Source organism: Crocodylus porosus, unplaced genomic scaffold (genome assembly GCF_001723895.1).
Source record: "Crocodylus porosus isolate Cpor-Errol unplaced genomic scaffold, CroPor_comp1, whole genome shotgun sequence".
Classification (NCBI taxonomy): Eukaryota; Metazoa; Chordata; order Crocodylia; family Crocodylidae; genus Crocodylus; species Crocodylus porosus.
Window position 1 is genome coordinate 124,066,476 of NW_017728886.1, and position 13,980 is coordinate 124,080,455.

The window sequence follows — 13,980 nt, forward strand, 5'->3', positions numbered from 1 at the left end:
TGCTAAGGTGACGAGTACCACCCATAATTCAAAGTTTGCATTTATGATTTTATTGGTAACTTCACAACCTGTCCAATAAACTAGAATTTATTATGATCCCATGAGTCGGTCCTGTGTAGCCAACAAGGGCAACAGCTCCTTGAAGCAGATTCTAAGTTGTAACTTCTTTAAAAATACTCTCATTTTGAATTTGTGTGTGTGTGTACGTACACACAGACACACATGCACACACATCACTCAGTCACTGGTGATTTAGGAAGGTTATCTCAAGAAACTTGCAATGAGACCTTTAAGCCACACCACACCATTCAATACTTTTGCATGCCAAAACACAATGGCTGAGAGATTTTTTTTTTAATATTGTGGCAATAATCTCTTGCATCTTTCTGCCTCCAGCACCCTACTCCTTAGTTATCACAAGTCTCTGCATAGAGCTCAGGGGAATGTTTTAAAAAAAAACAAACCTCTCAGAATTGCCTAGAATAGTTTTTCCTCATCGAGGTCACAAAGCTGAAGTCCACTCCTTTGAGCTTCCTTGTTCAGGAGCAATAGACAGTGATAGTATTGAACATATACTAGTATGCCCTTGGGATACATTCACAGCTCTCCTGTAGACAGAGATCAAGGGGGCAATAATGAAATGCATTCTTACATATCCTTTTCTTGAGGCACATTCTAGATATTAGTGATATTTTTTTCAGATGGCAGTAGTCTTATGAAATATTTCTTACATATTTCTTACAACTTTCTGTAATAAGAGGTAAAATAATTTGGCTATACAGAGAACACCAGTGCTTTAAACAATGGCACTATATACCATTGTTAAAGAGTCCTCTTTTAACCTGAGGACTCAGTCAGTATTTTGGATTTTGTCAAGCTATCTCTGTTAGGAACAGAGACTGACAAGATGAGTTAAGTGAAAGCCTGGTTAGCTATAGTTCTACACAAAGTCATGTTTCCTTGCACACACAGCAGGGACAAGCTAGTTTCATTGCCCAAAACTACAAGTCTGCTTTTTCAGTGATTACAGCACCAAAAAAAGAAAAACTCTGTTCTCAGTTCCTCTTAGGGCTATGCTCACACCTGCTTCTTTGTCTTTCTGCCTCTTGCATCCAGGCACATAGCTGCAACCAATCATCCCCAACTCCAGTATCTGTACTTACTCTCCAGGGAAACTCTTCCAGTCACACACTTGACTTCAGACTAGCCTTGCCATGTGACACCATGCCTTGGGTGGAAGCTTCCTCTCATTTCAGCTATATCTGAATAATTGGACATTTAATTGCTCCTTCCATTTAGCCTAAATGAAGAGGTCTTCATACACCCATGAACTTTTACCAGGTATGTGATTAATTTATAGATCAGAGATCCATAGCATAATGATTTGTTGGTTTCTCATTGTCTGGCTGGAATAATAGTTCTTCGCTCTTGCTATATCCCATAAGGGTGGTGCACATAATGAATAATATATATAGGCTGACATTTTAATGGGTTGTGTCCTATAGCTTCAGCATTTGATCTGTCTATGCAACCAATATATGGAGCAAGAATCAGAAGTTTATTTTCCTTTCTGTGGAACTGCCTTTGCACTGTTACTTGTTTATGGCTGATTGGAATTTGGCTTTGACATTGACTGAAATGTAAGAAGAATACTATGGAGAAAGTTGGGAAACTTAAGTGCTTTAAATCAGCAGGCGTGGGTAGCATTCATCCCAGTTTTCTGAAGGAAATAAAATGTGACATGCCACTGCTGATGATAAAAATATTATCTTGTAAAGTCTTAACAGAAATTGGCTATGCTTTACCCACTCTACAAAGTTTTGCCAGCAAGCCTTGGGTATATTTACACTCAAGACTCCTCCACAGAGGCAACACCTCCATCATATACTAGATGACTTACAGCACCTCTGCTGCACAGAATAAAGCTTGTCCAGCTCTTTGGCGGCTCGGGACCCTGTAAGCATTTCCATCCCTTTGGCCAGCTGCCTCAGCCCCTTCCACAGCTGGTGTCTTCTCAGAGTGCCTTTCAAACCATGGCAGCAATGTAGCAGGTAAGTGGAGCTGCATAGAGCCACTGGAAGTTCATGGATGTGTATGTGCAGTGATAGTTATGGTCTGCTGCTAAAATTTCTGGAAGTAGCGGAAGATGAATTGAGACAAGGCCTCACTAGTGGAAAGTTATTCCTTGCCACACTTGCTCCCATTTAGGATGCTTCCATTTAGAACACTTTTATTTAGAATGACACACAGCTTCCATTTTGAATGACTCTCTTGGTGTAAGAGAGCACTGGTGTAATTACAATGGGAAGTGTTGATGAAGTGGCTGACTTCCCAAGTTGAAAGAAAATGAATGCATAACAGCAGTATATAGGAACACCATCCTTCAATGCAAATGTGACTGGTCAGCAGGACTGGAAGTCCTGCCCCATCACTCCGCCCTGCTTTCCCCTTATATGGTGTGACATCACAAACCCTACCCTATCCCCAGTCAAATGGTGTGTGACATCAGTAACTCCACCCCCCCAGTCACGTGGTGTGTGACATCAGAAACCCCACTCCTGTCTGCTCTCCAGCCACATGGTGTGTGACACTACCACCACATGGTCTATGACATCAGAAGGACACCCCATTCAGCCCTGCAAGTCCACCCCTCATGCTGCAAGACCTGTCTTAGACCACATGGTACAGTTATGACTTATCAAGCCCCAGACTGCTCTGGCTCCCCAGGCACAGGTGTGGCCTATGGGATAGCAGTGAGGCGGGTGACCCCTCTAACAACTCACCCCACCACCCCTGACAAATTGGTGGGGGTTTCAGAGACCTCAGACCTCCCCATGAATGGAGCGGAAACAACAGGAGCAAGTAGAGGGTTGTGGCCTAACCTGCAAGCCCACCAGATCTATCTGCTTTCCCAAGTGAGCCCTCTGTTTGTCTGAGACCATACTAAGGCAAGCAGTGGCAGATATGGATTCTTACACAATGCCTGTAAGGCCCCTCACCACAACCACAAGACTTGTTAGATGGCCACATGGAAAGCATTACCGCAGAAATAGTTTGGAGGAGGAGGGCAACCCCCTAGCTCAAAGATTCTTTGAGATGCCTGATCCTGTTCAGGAAGCTCCAGTGAACAGGCAAATGGAGGAGGCCCAGGCCCCCGAACACAGGCTGAGAATTTGGAAGAGGTTATCTTTGTGCCTGAGCCTGCATGAGAAGTAGAGGTCATCGCGGAAGAAGAGAGGCCAGTAAGAGACTTGAAGTATGGTTAGGCACTTAGGTTTTGATGATGATGTGGGTTCACTTCATTGCAGATGTGTGTTTGGAAGTAGCTAAGAACTGATTAAACAACAGCTAACTAAGGCTTTTATTTGAACTCCTTTGCAGTTAGATGAAGCCTTTTTAATGACTCCAGAACGTCTGCTCACCAGTACACCCATAAAGCTGACACCAGAAGGAAGCAGATGTTTTTGCAGAAAACAAAGACTGGATGAGGCTGAAGAATTTAGAAGAAATTAGGCATTGAATCATCAAGTCCTGTTTCACGTCAAGAACGTAAAATCTTCACGAAGTCTCTTGTGCGCATTTCCTTTTATGGTATAATGAAATATGGCTCGAAGATGAGACTGTTTGAAAAGTGTTGGGGTTGTTTTCATGATTGGGAGGGGGGGCGGTGAAGGGGCTCATGATTGTGTTATCTGGTTATGTGAAGACATAAATCAAACAATTCAGGAACTTTGCTAGGAAATATGTCTTGATAGCATTTTCAATACTGTTATAACCATTGGATTTGCCAGGAACATTCTCAGAATTACTGAGAAACATTTACTTTAGGTTAGAGAGCTTCTAAACACTGTGTATTCTGCAGAAGATCCTAATGCTGCTCTTTATGATTTGATCACTGAAGAAAAACCTCTCATATCCTATATTGAATACTTAATTGGCAATAGAAATTACAAAACCCTCCTTAAGAAAAGTGTTTAGCAAAAACAGTTTAAAATGTGTTTTACAACTTTTGCTGATTTTTGGGAGGTGGGGGAGAGTAGTAAAGAAGTAAATCACATCAACATTTTTCAGCTGGGCAGATTAGAATTTGCTTTAGTGTCTTGGATCTCTAAGAACATGCATCTGGGGACCTTTTTGTGAAGATAAGGCCAATGAGGCTTAATTGTCACTAGAAATTGTAAAAAAAAACTTTCTTAGGAGAATGTTTAACAAAATAAACCAGTAAATGTAAACGTTTATGATGGAAATAAAAACTGATTTTAAAAATATATTTTTACAGGGTTTGTATGCTATGGGGGTGGGGGGGGCGGGCAGTGTAGAACGGTTGGGGGTGGTGAATTTCTCAACAACCAGGGGTGTGTTTTAAAGATAAACCAGACCACAAAAATTGATGTGTGTGTTCAGAGCTCTGCATATTTTAAGATTAAAGGGGTTATCTTTTACTTGTGACTCTGTTTTAAAACAGTTATATTTTACTTTATACATACCCTTATTGTATTATTTGATTTTTAATACTTATTATATTATTTCATTTATATTAAGAGAGCTTATCTAGTGGGAAAGCCACAAGCAATTTTACCACAGCAAGGTAAAAAAAAATTTTTAAATGGTGGGTTATTTGTGGAAGTGTTAATAAAGCACACTAAGTTATAACAACTGTCTGTAACTGTTTGTTTTCAAATAGAACCCCTTCTTCTAAAATAGAAAAACAGAACAAACATATACATTCACGTTTTTATCCAGTAGTAAAAGGTAAATTTTATGAAATCGGCTTTTGGAACTTTATGTGTTTCTTGGGGAGGAGAGGTTTTGTGTGTGTGTGTGTGTGTGTGTGTGTGTGTGTGAATTAGTCCCCTGTGAATGTGAAGATGGAAGGTGGGGTTAAGCAAGGTTTAAATTTGTAGTGTGTGAGGAAAGTGAATTCTCAATGCTGAGATGTAAATGTTATATTTCCTAAGTGATCACACACAACACTCCCAAAGAAGAGTGGGAACCTGGTTGGAGACCTCTAAAAACACTACCAAAAAGACACTGAAATGCTCAGGCTACAGATCATAACACCCAAGGATCAGAAGACAATCAGGACAGAACAGAAGGGCATGGTTCCTCAGAGGAAAGTGAGCCACCTACCTCTGAGGAAACCATATTTAAAAACACAAGTATTCATATCCCCAAAACCGGTCATCTGGGCCCTGTGAATAAGAAACCCGGACTGGTTGCTCACACACTTTAGAGAAAAAGGAGGGTATTTCTCCTTTTTTGAAAGATAAGGATTACTGTGAAAAACAAAAGATGGAGGTTTGGGGCTGGTCTTGAAAGATCGTGATTATTCTGAAAAAAGTGTGGGTGGGGTTCAGGGTGGGGGTAGCCACCTTTCCTTGAAAGTTCATGATTATTGTGAAAAAAGATGGGGGGTTGACTAGTGCTGGCAGGTGTATACATCTCAGAATGGGTGTGCAGAGTGCTTTGAAATATCATGATTAGTATTGGAACAAAAGGGTAAATTTTAGTCAGGAGGTAGTCTGTAAAACCCAAACAGCAGTCATGGCATGCATCATAAGAGGAGGAGTCATGATAAACCCAGGGGTAAGAATGGGTGGCTAACCAGCAAGTGGCTTGCAGGGCAAAAATAAGGGCCTGGTTAGAGAGGGGAAGTGGGGAAGGCTAAACACCTGTTGAGAAAAACTAAGAGATCCCCTAGTAATGGTGCCTTAGAGGGCCCCTCAAACACTCCCCCCCTTCCTGTCCTGACCCTCCACCAGGACCCATGGAGCCAGAGAGGGGTGATGGCAAATATGATTTAGAAAGCCTTTTAGAGGGCCCCTTATGTTCCCTAGCCTCCCAGGCCTGACCCTTCACCAAGACCTGAGGACTCAGAGAGTTGGGATAGCGAATCTGATTGACAAGATCCTTTAGAGGACCCCTCAAATGCTCCCAAGTCTTCTGAGCCAGCAGAGGATGTCTTACTGGATGTACATATGGAACGTGTGAGAAGAGTGGTCTGCAGCTAGGTGTGGGGGCATGAGGTACACAGAGGAGTTCTGTTTTGGATGTGAAAAAGGTGTTTGGTTTGAGAAATTATTGCGATCTTTGCCAGACATTGTACAGCCATAGCTATGTGTGCAGGTTCCGATGTCATCTTTGCCTGAGCCCGAACCGCGCTGACAAAGTGGGCAAGACACAGAGGTGCCCTAATTGTGCGCTGTTCTGTCATTCCAAAGAGTGCTTAGAAAGGCACATGGCTCTGGCCTCTGAAAAGTGGATCGAATGTCCAACTAAAACTGTGTGCGGCGAGTGTAAATCTTATGTGAAAAAAAAGCACGCGTGCAAAGGAAAGCATTGCAAACATTGTTTTGGGAACATCACAGATGTAAACAAGCACTGGTGCTTTATGCATCAGATTACAAATCCTGAAGTAGGTGTGGGATACATTTTTAATGATTTTGAATGTATGCAGGAGAGGGGGATGCATGTGCCCAACGGGAAAAAAACCTCAGAAAGCCATGGGCAAAAGCCCCATAAAGGCTCATAAAACTAAGGCCAAAAAGCTAAAAGGCACTTGGGAGTTTAAGGGCGAAGAGTGTCTGTCTGATTTTATTAAGATCTTTATGGATAAAAAGTTCAAGGACTGTTCCTTCATAGCTCACAATGCCAAAGGCTATGATGGTTTCTTCATTGTTAGCTAGTTATTGAAGGAAAAAATGAGCGTGAAACTAATCACCCAGGGCAGTAAACTCATGTATATAGAAGTGACAAAGCTAGGCATATGTTCATAGATTCTTTAAACTTTTTGCCAATGAAACTTAGCAGGCTTCCACAGGCAATGGGGTTTGAAGGATGCAAAGGTTATTTCCCACATTTTTTTAATGTGGCAGAAAATCACAATTATCTGGGACCTCTCCCAAAATTGAAGTACTATGGTGTTGAAAATATGATGTCTGGTGAGAGAGAACAGTTTTTAGAATGGTATCAGGATAACTGTGATAAGACTTTTGACATGCGAAAGAAGCTGGCCTACTATTGCCAGCAGGACATAACAATTTTGAAAGAGGCCTGCTGTCTCTACAGGGATGAGATTATGAAAATGACATGGCAGGTAGACTGAGTGAAAATAGATAGTAAACTCATAAATGCAGAACACTGTGTAGATACTTTCCAATACATCACACTGGACTCCATTTGTGTGGCCATATACAGGTTTATGTTTTTGGAACCGTAGACCATAACGCTTCTCCCCCTGGATAACTGCCTTAGACAGCGTGGCAGGTCACAGTTGGTGCCTGCCACTTTTAAGGGCTGGAGCAGGCAGACCATTTGGGCGCAGGAGTGGAGGGATGTGTTAGAAACAGATGGGGAGCTTGCAGATTTTTCAAGCAGAACCCAGCTGCCTTCTTCTCTGGTGCCTAGGAACGCTCTTTTTGGGGGGAGAACTAATGCTATCTGTCTTTATTACCAAACTAAACCCAGTGAACAAATACACTATTATGATTTTACCAGTCTTTACCCCTTCATAAACAAAATAAAGGAATACCCAGTCGGACACCCTGAAATCATTCGTGACAATTTCAAACCCCTGTCGAGCTATTTTGGAATAGCCAGGGTGAAACAGTACCCACCATGAAACCTTTTTTTCCCCATGTTACCTGTCAGGGTGAACAGGAAACTTATGTTCACGCTGTGCCACCTCTGTATGGAAACAAGACAGCAAAAGTACAACCACACTGGTGAAGAGAGGGCCCTCCTGGGCATGTGGTGCACACCAGAATTGAATAAAGCTATCGCCAAGGGGTACAAAGTAGCTAAAATCTATGAGGTCTGGCATTTTGCTGAGAGGTCTAACACCCTTTTTTCACAGTACATAAAACTGCACCTCTGACAGAAGCAGGAAACCTTGGGCTACCCCGCCTGGTGTACTGACCGAGAAAAACAAGAGAAATATGTGGCTGCTTTCTTCCTAAAAAAAGGCGTGACCTTATGGCCACAGCGTAAATCCCACAAAGTGCCAAATAGCAAAATTGTTTCTAAATTCTTTGTGGGTTAAATTCAGTCAGAGAAGCAACTTGCCCAACACCAACATCGTGAGAGACCTCAAAGTACTCTTTGGCTACCTCTTTACTCCCACCTATGAAATTTCATCTTGTGACTTTATTGATGATGAGACAGCCTTCATGTTTTGGACACATGCCAAAGAGCGTTATGTGCTTTTGGATAACACAAACATCTTTACAGCTTGTTTCTCCACTGCTTATGCACACTTAGAGTTGTATGAGCTGCTAGACAGCTTACAAGACCAGTGTCTGTACCATGACACAGATTCCATGACACTTGTGAGCCGCAAGGGAGATTGGGACCCCTCGCTAGGCAATTATTTAGGTGAGCTCACCAGCGAAATCCCACCAGATGAACACATTGTGGAGTTTGTGTTAACTGGCACGAAATCCTGTGGGTACAAGTTGTCCTGGGGAAAGGTTTGCTTGGAGGTCAAAGGGAATACCCTGAATGTGGCCAACTGTGAAAAAGTCAACTTTGAAAGCTTGAGAGATCTTGCTCTAGATTATGGGGCAAATCCCGCTGGGGACACCCCTAAAACAGTTGTGATACAACAGCGCTCTGTTGTCAGGAACAAAAACAAGTGGACAGTAGAAACCAAAGCCTTGAGAAAAATGCAGGAAGTTGTTTGTGACAAAAGGGTCCTCATAGAAAACGCTAAGAGTATCCCCTATGGGTTTTGAATATGGATAGGCACTGGAAGCACCCCTTTTCTGTGATTTTGGCAGGACGTGGCAACTGTGGTAAAAGTTACTTTCTAAAAAAACCTTTTGGATCATGCTGGTAGAATGTCACCTGTTATACCCAAGAATATCGTGTGGGGCTATAGCTGTTGGCAGCCTTTGTATAACTAACTGTTTTGTAAATATCCTTTTATCAGATTTGTGGAGGGTCTACCGGACAGTCTCAACAACTGCTTGTTTCCTCCTAAAAGAATAAATATGGTTGTGGTAGATGATTTGATGGACTCTGCTTGTGACTGGCAAAATCAAGAAAGCCTTTCCCAAGTATGTGCATCATCGGAATCTTAGTATTACGTATATAGTTCAGAATGGTTTCTCTCAAGGGAAAGGGAGCCACACCATTACCCCTAACACAAAATACATGGTTTTGTTTAAAACACCCTGAGATAAGTAAAATAAATAGTGTCCCTGGCATGGCAGATGTACCTGGGCAAGGCCCAATTCTTTCTAGAAGTTTTTAGGATACTACTAAAACACCTTACAGGTATCTGGTGGTATACTTAAATGCTTTTACCCCAGATGCCTTTAGATGAAGAACCAGGCTTTTTTCTCCCAACCAACCTGCAGTTTACACTTTAAAAAAAACAGCGGGTGGGAATAAAAAGAGATGATGTAGCAGCAGCCTCTTCTTAGCTCTCAAGAGGGTGGAAGGGAAACATGTCTAACTGCGTAAAAAGAAATTTGGCTCTCTTAAAACTGCTTCTTCAGTCATTCCCATGGCAGAGAAATGCTAGACTCTGTTTGGCATCTGACAATTTAGTAGTGGCCATTTCAGAAATTGCTCTTAACACTTTAAAAGGAAACATCCCTGTGACATTGCATCAAATTCGCATGCTGAAAAGAGACGTGGGATTTTAAAAAACCTAAGTAACAAAAGATCAAGGGGGCTTTGTCTACAAAGGATTACTTATCAAGGGTTCTAACATGCTCAACTTAGGGAACCCTTCAGACTCACGCTGGGTCTGGTAAACGTCCGCTTAAAGGTTGGGACATCTTTATGAAAGCCATGGCCGAGCTGAACGTACCGTCTTCTGTTATGGGCAATGCTGTAAATTGTGATTATCTGGAGTACCTGAAAGCATCTGCCTCATGCCAAGAAACACCAACAGTGCCACTTAAGAAGCAAAAAACTGTCTCTGAAAGCTCTTCATGTAAAGTTTTACGCTTGAATTAAACTATTCTATACTGCTACAAATTTTGTCTACAGAGGATTTTTAAAATGAAATCACACACAATTTTTTTAAACAGCAACAGCTTTATTTACAGAGCATCAACTGAGTGTTTTATTTAGACAAAGTGTTTGTGAAAGTCATAGCAAGAAATTCATGTTTGAGCATGTTGAAACATGTTTTGAGCAGGTCCAGTCACAGAAAGTTTTATATTTACTTTTTACGAGCTGCATCACCATCCTGTCATTTTGCACTAAATCTTGGAATAATACACTTTTAAAATCTGTTCAAACGATAGCCCTTTGCTATGGTGGTGCAGGAAAAATACACAGTGGTATCTACAGGCAACAGATCAGGGGTCTTGTAACTGTTTTGTCTGAATAGCAGTGTCAGTAATGTTCTTGTTTAAAAAGAACATAATACGTGGAGGAAAAAGAGCATTTAGGGGGTGACTGTACGAGTCTAAAAACTCCCCGTTGTTCTGATCCTTCAGGTAAACAGCCAGTCAGTGTTCTCCAGGTTGATTATGTGGGTGCATGTTGACCACCAAGCTCAGGGGTCTTTGAGACAGTTAAGTCTTAGGAAGCCGGTCACAGGGGAACATGTCTAAGAAAGTCTCTTTGACATAAGGATCTGAGGATAAAATCCTGGCGAGCTCTTCAATGTCCATCTTCACATGTAGTTAAATGGGACATTTCTATGACATTGACAAAGACTCCGTATATGATCATGTTAACCGTTGGTGGGCAAAGTCGTGGCAAAGCATATTTCTGCTCCTAGGTTCCTGGTTTTAATCAGCACGCTCCTGGTCAGGAGACAGGTCAAAGGCAAACAAGGTGTACCCCAAGGCAAGCTCCTCACGGTTGATTATCAGGGCCCGGTCTTTTATATGTTTACAACTGGTCTGTACCAGCTGCAGGTATTCTCTCACACAGTTACCGTTCTCAAAATCTGGTTGTAGGGTTTTTGTTGGGGTTTGTTCTCCATCAATGTAGAGGTCCACAAAATTAATATTGTAATGTTTAAAGTTAAAGGGATTCTTAGTATAATTCCCTCTAAAGGCATCATTATCCATGGACCAGATGATGATGAGTTTGGGCTTTTTTCTGTGTAGAAGCTATTTGAAATGCATCCAGTTCAGATTTGGCACAATCTTCAGACCCACAGTGAACAAAGGCCATGGTGATTAAAAAGTATTTCTGGTTCCTTCAGGAGAGCACCACTTCTTTCTTCCAAGCTGCTTCTTGGTCTTTTGTGTATGGCTACCCCATTGACTTAATCTCTTCTTTTTAAGTTACTGGGGAGATCCTGTACGTCCAGAATGTGGTTCACCTCTCTTTCTTTTAAGGCACCTTCTTTGAATATAAATGAGGCTGGACCCCTCCTGCATCATCAGCTTGACCACCTTATCCAGAACAGCTCAGGAGACATGACCGATCACATCTTTGGCTATGTTTTGAGCCGCATTTCTAGCATGCGGCTTAATAATCTCCAGGCCCCTTCTCAAAAGCAGAATGACGTTTCTAAAGAGGCTGCAAAATATGTCTCCCACACCAGCCCCATACATCATGGGCACCCCCTGATATCTGGGAAGACCAGACCTGGCCTGGACTTTATAATAATTTCTGTACAAGTTAGGGTTCCCATAGTTTTTTACCATCACCATTGTGCTTTTACCTATTTTAAAATCTTAAAGGTTTCCAGGGATGTGGGTGAAGTTTAACTATCACTTTACCAAAGTAAAATGAGATGTGTTTGTTCTGATCCGTCTTTATTTCAATGCTGATTGTGCTGATGTGGTGCTGACTCCTGGGGACATAATGCAGCTTGTCATATGTGATAGTGACAAACTCGTTACTTCCATGGACAGGGATGCAGCGTAGTAAGGGAACTGAAAAGTCTGATTTTTCTAAACAAGCTAATGTTCTGCAATGTAGACATAGAGTGAATTGAATCCTCCAGTAACATGAGCCAGGAAGGGTGGTTTTTTAACAGGGGACCCAGGTAGCATTCCCAAAATATAGGTTAGCTCACTACAGGTATAAAAAGCATAAGGGTTATCAGTGGTTTTAAGTCTCACTTTTCTGATCACATAATCATAGTACATAATTAATTTAGGTGGAGTAGGGTGGGTAGCAATAATATCATTTATAAGGTCTGGCAACTCTGTGATGGTTGTATAATACCCCCGATGCAGGACATACTCCCATCTTTGGGTCCCAGAAATGATTTTGAAAGGGGTGACTTTGTTGATATTGTTCCAGCTGTGTGGGTATTGTATTTCTGCTAACCCTATCTCCCAGTTCCCCAGGATCTAGAGGTTTAACCAGCTGTATGGTAAAGTTTGAGCTGGTGTTCTGCAGAAAATTCCTGGCACAGGCGTTGCTGGGCAAAGTGATGTAAAAGCCGCTGTCACACATCTCGGCCCTCTGGCTGAGGTACCTCTATATATTACAAACTCGGGAGGCTTTCACCCAGCTGTTAAATTTAGCCAGCCACCCCAACCATTTCACCAGCAACTGCTTCTTTCTCCCCTTTCCTTTTGTTGCTGGAACTTTTTCAACCTTGTAAACTCTGTCCCATTTGGAGTTCACTTTTTGTCATTCTTTAGGGTAAAAAGAACCCTTGATAGGTTCGTCTTCGTAATCTTTTAGGTGGTATACAGGCATCTGCACACATCTAAGGACTTCATTCGCTATGAAAATCTCATTGGTGAATGTTTGTTCATAACCTTTTTCAAACCTCCCTTTGGTCCTAGACATCCTTATGTGGTCTCCTTTTCTGAACATGGGTGCTGCTGCTTTTATTTTGAAATAATGTACATGACTTTCCACATCTATGGAAAGTCTGAGAAGTTCATGTCAACAGGCCTGGTATGGATAGTTCTGTGATAACTGTGGTTGTAGCTCTTTATAAACTCTGGTAACACAGCAATGTAGTGAAAGGTGTTGCACGCTGTAAAATACCTTCACATCTTTAATTTTAATGTTCTGTTAAACCTCTCTATCACCGTTGCTTTCACTGCACTATTCATCACAAAATGGTAAATATTCTACTGTTTGCTTAAAGACTTATTTAAAATTCTTTCCTCTGATCAGTCTGTAGTTTTTGAAGTTACGTGTCCCTCTGTAAAAACGGTTTTAAAGGCCTGAGCTATTTCACTGTCTGACAGGGGCCTGAGGTGCCTTCAGCTGACCCTATGAAAGTGTATCTAAATTTGGCCAGCTTATAAGCTTCTGAAAATTGCTATTTACACATGATCACTATAAGCTCATTAGAATGTAGTGGAAAAATTCTCTGAAGAATTCCACTTGTACTGACACTGTTTCAGCCCAGGGCTAAAGCAGGGATTTCTCTGTAATGGCTTCTTCCATCTAATCCAAGCTACTGTGATGCTGAACATCAGACCAGAAGCTAATCAGACTGCTATCAATGCTTGTCCATTTCCTGATGTCTTAGAAATTGGAGAAGGAAGCAGGCATGCTAAACAGAGGGGAGAGGAGCAGAAGAAAACAACGAAGACACTGTGTCAGTGACAGAACAGTGAGGAGAGGGGTCACAAGATCTTATCACTGCAGCACATTTTCTAGAATGTAACTGAGGAGTCTTGATTCCCAAAATTCCCAAATTGCCACCTTCAGATATTTCTGAAATCCCAATGGCAGAATGTACCAATTACTTTTCTTTTGTGGCTTGTCCAGAGAGGATAATAGAGATCATAAAAAGCCTTGCTAGGAAAATAACATTTTCTTTAAGGTAGGTTTGAAATATGTGCAATATTTAGGGAATGGAGCCACACAGACTGCACAATGAGAGGATAATAAAACATCAAATTGTGTCTTGCTGAGTGAGCACCATCAGCCCTGTACCCTGAATGAGGCAGGGGTCCTAAAAAAATACAGTATGTGTCACTGATGTCAAGACGAACATGAGCTGACAGTGTGGGGATGCAGTCAGGAAGCCAACCGCACCTTGTCATGCATCCACAGATGCATCTCAAGCAGGTCCAAGGAGGTGAT